Source organism: Myotis brandtii, unplaced genomic scaffold (genome assembly GCF_000412655.1).
Source record: "Myotis brandtii unplaced genomic scaffold, ASM41265v1 scaffold506, whole genome shotgun sequence".
In the NCBI taxonomy this organism is placed as follows: domain Eukaryota; kingdom Metazoa; phylum Chordata; class Mammalia; order Chiroptera; family Vespertilionidae; genus Myotis; species Myotis brandtii.
This window is the reverse complement of record NW_005369287.1, coordinates 2,523,575-2,530,105: the sequence shown is the minus strand read 5'-3', so window position 1 is coordinate 2,530,105 and position 6,531 is coordinate 2,523,575.

The following is a 6,531-nucleotide window of genomic DNA, read 5'->3' as shown; positions in this document are numbered from 1 at the left end:
CATCGGTGCTGCCGGTTCGCCGCAGCCCTCGGTCCTCCCGGCTCGGGGGGTCCGATACCCCGGAGGAACGGTCTGCCACGTACTGATCGATCTCTCTTGCCACATTTACTCAGAACTAGTTTTCTTCCCCCCCCCTTTTTTTTGGTGGGGGAGGGAATGTATTTAATTTAGACTCTCCTCCCCCCACTTTTTTTTTTCCCCCACTTTTTTTTTTTTTTTTGTATTTCTTGGCCAGATTTCAATTTCAAAATAGAGGTTGCTTGAGGGCTGTAGGAGAATCGGGACACTGTGGACAAATGTCTGTTAACTACATTGTCCACTTGAAATGAGCCATCTTCCCAAGTTCATCATATTCGGATGACAGGTGGAAAATTCCAAGGGTTAGGCGCTGCCGTTCTTTGAGGTTACACGTGTGAGGGACATGATAGAAGGTTCAAGAGAAATAGCCTAAAGTCACTTTGTCCACCAACAGGTATGCGCGTCCCGGAGTAAATTGGTTGTTTTACAAAGGCTTATGGAGCTCATGCTGTCTTTAATGAGTACTGGTACTTTTTCTGGTACTTTGCAGTTAGAATAACAGAACATGTCTAGGGCACTTTACAGTTAAGACATTTCTTTCGCCTCATCTCATTTTCTACGTGGAACAGCTTCCCCTTGGTTAACAGGGCAAACACAGCTGTGCTAGGTTGTCCGTAGAAGCCCAGGTTAACCAGCTTGTTTGTGCTGGTAACTGAGAAGTTCCGTAACGCTGCTTCCTTAGCTTTAGGGATCATCCGCCGGATAGCATCTTGCCTCCAGGTGGATGCCTTCGCAGCTGAGCTTTGTTCCTGTGTTGGGAGAGATGGCCACCGGTGGGTCTACTGCAATTACAGCGTCGTTACACTCAGGATCTTAATCCGAGAGGGCCGTTTCTCCTTAGCTCTGGTGGAGAAAGGCCATGGGAAGCTCTGTTTGGGTTGGCGTGTGCCCATGTGTGATGGTGGTTAAAGGCCCTGATTTCATTGCCAGTCACTCAGCTGGTTTAACGTCTCCTCCGCCATGGATCAGAGCAGTAGCGAAGGAGGAAGACCTGGTTCCCTCTAAGGGAAGCTACTGAATAGATCGCTGAGAGAGAGAGAGAGAGATGATGATCTCGTGGTGTCAGTTTTAAAGATAAGACTGTTGGGCTGTAAAGATCATTAATTTGATATTTAGTATGAGCATTTTTTTTTTTTAAAGTTAACCTAGGAATACTTAGGCATTCTTTAGAATTAACAAACTTTAACAGAAATTTCCAAGGCAACTTTGATGTAGGCATGAATAGCATTCAGTGAGGGTTTTCCACTAATAATATTAAAAAAAAACATGGGTATAGTGAACACTGTGATAACAATCTTATTGAATAGAGTGTTTGTTTTGGTACCAACCCTTAAGGAGCTTGGAGTTTTCGGTGACAATTGATGCATGGATTTAAGGCTAACAGACAAGAAAGAATGAATAGTGGATTGTGGTACTGATAGGGTTCTGGTGTGAACTTTAAACCTTCATTCATTTGTTTATCCCTTTATTCTTTTCCCAGGCATAAATGTGAAAAGGTATAGGGCTGTTGCACAGATAGCCTCTTTGAAACTAACCATATTTCTTTAGTCTCCTTTATACGATCCTCTCCTAGCTCATTTATCATCAACTACATTTTTCCCCCCCTCACTTCTTACTCTTCTAGTGGGGTTAGGATAAGATAATAGATATACTACAGTCTATTACATTTTATAATGGAGGTCTGTACAAAAGTTTTTTGGGTATATATCTGTAAAAATCAAACATTTGTGAGATATGGGTTCCAATCAAACAAAACATCGTTTAATAATTATGTTGGATAATTGTGTAAATAACATTAATTTACATATTTTTAACTTAATGAACTTTTAAATAACAATTTTCAAAAAGGAGGGGTTAAAATAATTCCTAAAGACAGGTGGTCTAGGACCATGCCCTAAAGCTTGGTCAGTACTGGTATACTGCTCTACGAATAGGTCCAGTGATAGAGCTGCCTTTTTATTGTTACTATCATGGAGATGTCCCAGTAAAATTTCCTAAAATACACATGTGTATTTGGTTGAGAATGAGTGTCATTCTGTATAAAGTGGCTTTAACTAAAAATTGATTAGAAGAGCCTTGATAAATGGTGAACTTTAGGGTGATCAGACAGGAATCCTGTATCATAATTTGTGTGTGTGTGTGTGGGGGGGGGGCGGGGGGAGAGGAAGCTCCAGTGTTCATGTCTTTTGTGGTGATTAGTATTTTTAGAGAGAAAGCTTGGGGTCTCTTTCCATGAAAAAGTTTGGTTGTCAGCTTTCTGAAATTTTACTGGGGAATTGGATGTTGGGGATCTCAACAATCATGTATGCAGTCTTTTATACCATCTATTTTTAGTGTGGCACCTGTATCAGCTTTGGATTTAGCTGCATGTGGTAGATCTCTAGTCATCAGGGAGTTAAATTATGATTTTATTCCTGTGTAAACAGTTGGTAGAGAGGTAGTTCTGTTAGTCCATGGCTGGTATAGTGGGTCTGTGAAGTTCATCAGGCTCAGGCTCCGTCCAGCTTTCCACTCTGTACAACCCTTTTTCTCAGGGTCCAGATAGCAGTCATACCCAAGTTTAAGATAGCAGGAGGGGAGAAAGGAGATAGTGCGGAAACTGCCCCACAATACCCTGTTCATATGTAATTGGCCGTTATATATGTCTACATCTCATAGAAGGGTAGCATAAGAAAAGGAATTTTTATTAAAGGCAGCTGCATACCCAGCTAAAATCTGGATTTTGTTAGTAAGGAAGAAGGAGAGAGATGATGTTGACAGCACTCCTAACCAAAGCTTCTCAATCCCCATCCTCCCCACTTAGTTGTGCTTGATATCCCTAACATTTCCTCTAAGTCTGCTCTCCGAATAGAGGATCTGATAGTCAAAGGTTTCAGAGATTTTTTCACTGCAGTTTTCTCTTCCCAGCCTCATCTTTAAATCTTGTCTTCAGTGGTATCTCATGTTTCTTAATTCAGATTCTTGTTGGCTTCTCTGACATGACTTGACTTGGTATATTTTGTTAGCTCTCTGCCCTCCAGGCAGTTAGATTTTCAGCTTTCTCTGCTTCATTCACTTTTCACCTTTTACAAAATTTCACTGAAACCTCTTGTATGCTGTTGTGCCCTTTCCCATTCTTCTTATCTTTGTGCATTTACATATTTTTAATTTTAATTAATTTTTTAGCCCTAGCCAGTTTGGCTCAGTGGATAGAATGTCGGCCTGTGGACTGAAGGGTCCCGGGTTCAATTCTGGTCAAGGGCACATGCCCAGGTTGCTGGCTCGATCCCCAGTGTAGGGCATGTAGGAGGCAGCTTATCAAGGATTCTCTCTCATCATTGATATTTCTCTCTCTCTCTCCCTTTCCCTTCCTCTCTGAAATCAATAAAATATATTTAATAAAAGGAACCACAACACTAAAAAAAAAAAAAAATTAGTGGCATTTTGGGAGGGAGCGGAAAAGGGTGTTTTTGTTTAAGTGAAGAGGGTATCTGCATTTTCAGCTCTCCACAGTGGTTGCATCAATGTCCATTTCCAGTAGCAGGTATATGTGAGTTTTTTATTCTTCCACGTCCATCCTAATACTCACTGATTAATAATTCAAATTAATTGTTTTTTTTTGCTATACTGGTGAATGAGAGATAGTACCTTTTTTTAGGTCGCAGTGCCCTGATTTCTCAGAGGTCCAGCATCTTATATTTACTGGTCACTTTAGTTTCTTTTTCTGTGAATTGCCTGTTTTTTGTTTTTTTCTCTGCTCATTTTCTAGGTTGCTAGTTTTTTCCTTACTGATTTTTAGGAGTTATTTACCTTTTCTGGCTATCCCTTCCCCTTATGTATATTGCAAATATCTTTAAATCTGTTTCTTAACTCTTAATTGTATTTATGTTGCCTTTTGTCACACAGAAGTTCTTGCAAAATGTTTTATTCTTCTTATAATCTGCTGTTACAATTTTTTTCTTGTTCCTAATGTTGTGAATGTGTTATATATGATTTTGCCCCTTGATCAGATTTGTTAAAGGTTTGTAGCCACCTCTTTTTTAAAAAACATATTTTTATTGATTTCAGAGAGGGAGAGAGAGATAGAAACATCATTGATGAGACAAAATCATTGATTGGCTGCCCCCTGCAAACCCCCACAACCTAGGCATGTGCCCTGACCGGGTATCAAACCGCGACCTCCAGGTTCACAGGTCGATGCTCACCACTGAGCGATCTCTTTTTAAACACTAAGTCTAGTTTTATTTTAGGACTGTATGTTTTTTTTTCTGAGTCTGCTTTTGGCTGCATTCAACTGGTTTTGACATACAGTATTCTCATTGATATTTTTAATAATTTGTAATTTTAGTTCTGTTTTCATTAACTTGAGCCACTTATATAGATTTTGTAAATTTCTAAATGGATTTGACTGTCATCCTTTTGTGGTTTAAAATTTGGTTTTGTTGCATTATGGAAGTAACTTTTTCATTTGAAAAATAAAGTTGATGGAACTAGGCTCATGATTTCTGAAGTTTTTTTCAAGCACTAGTGTTTTATAGATCAGGAAAGAAAACATTGCAGTTCCATTTTGCTTACATTCTAATTGTTGGTTTGGAGGTGAAGATGCTGAGATAATGTTAGCACTAATGATGTTAGTGTGTTAATCAAATAATGTGGAGGATGCAGATATACACACACCTTATCCTTCTTACGTCTTTGTTTTTCTCTATAGTACTTATCACTATCTACTCTCCTATATTTTAACTTATGTTTGTCTCCCACCCTCACCCCCAAAGGTTTTAGGACATTCCAATTTCCTAAAACTGTGTTTGTTGCATAGTAAGCTCTTGGCATACATTTGTTGGATGGATGAATGAGGAAAGGCTTCTTTGATGACATGTCAGCCTAGACAAAAAAGGTGGGAAATTGTGCTGGGAAAAGTTTCCAGGTACAGAGGAAAAAAAAAAAAAAGTAAAAAAGACGTGTGAAAGCTTAGGGCCAAGAGAGAGCACAGACTTTAGTGACTAGAATGCATAGTGAATATTCTGAGATGAGGCTTGGAGAGTGTTGAATGATGGCCAGGTAATGCCAGACCTTGTCACATTTTTGGATGTAGTTTTAAAAATAATAGGACTTCATTATAGGTTTGAGCACTTAATACTTCAGTGTTTGTTTCCTAAGTACAAGAATACTCTCCTATATAATAACCACAGTAAAACTTTCAAAATCAGGAAATTAACATTGATTGAATATTACAATTTAATCCATAGAATTCATTAAAATGTTGTTGATTCTCCCAGTAATGTTTATAAGTTCAGGATCCTGCGTTGCTTTTAATTGTTATCTCTCTAGTTAGTTCTCTAATCTGGAACAGTTCCTCAATTTTTCCTTGTCTTTCGAAGCCTTGACATTTTTGAAGAGTACAGGGTAGTTACTTTGTAGAATGCTGCTCAATAGGGATTCGTCTCATATTTTCTCCTGATTCATGCATTTTTGGGCAGTAGTACCAACCAAAGTGATGCTGTGCTCTTTTTAGTGCATATTAGGAAGAACACTAGTTGATTTGTCCTGTTGCTGGTAATGTTAACTTTCATCACTTGATTAAGATGGTATTTCCCAGGTTTCTTAACCTTACAATTAATAAGTGTGTTGTACTAATTAGTGTTTTATGGGAAGATACTTTGAGACTATGCAATATCCTATTTCCATCAAACTTTTGTTTTAGTATCCATTGATGAATCTTACCTGAATCAGGCATTATATTCTGAAAGGTGTCAAATGATGATTTTCCTAACTCCATTATTTCTTCTACATTTATTAGTTGGCATTGTACAGTAGGGTAGAGCTTTTCCTGTTCATTTGTTATATTATACTAGAGGCCCGGTGCACAAAAATTTGTGCACTTGGAAGGGAAGGGGGGGGTCCCTCAGCCCAGCCTGTGCCCTCTCGCAGTCTGGGACCCCTCGGGAGATAACGACTTGCTGCCTTAGGCCTGCTCCTGGGTGGCAGAGGGCAGGCCCAATCCCTAGGTGCAGCCCCTGGTCGGGCTCAGAACAGGGCTGATTGGGGAGTTGGGGCGCCGCCCCCTGTCATGCACAGAGCAGGGCGGATTGGGAGGTTGCGATGCCACCCTCAGTCACGCTCAGGGTAGGGCCGATTGGGGGGTTGGGGCACCGCCCCCTATCACACTCAAGGCAGGGTCGATGGGGAGGTTGCGGCACCACCCCCTGTCACGCACAGAGCAGGGCCAATCAGGGGGTTGGGGCGCTGCCCCCTGTCACTCACAGAGCAGGGCCCATCAGGGGGGTTGGGGCTCCGTACCCTGCCACACACAGAGCAGGGTCGATCAGGGGGTTGGGGAGCTCCCCCCTGTCACACACAGAGCAGGGCCCATCAGGGGGGTTGGGGCTCCGTACCCTGCCACACACAGAGCAGGGTCGATCAGGGGGTTGGGGAGCTCCCCCCTGTCATGCACAGAGCAGGGCCCATCAGGGG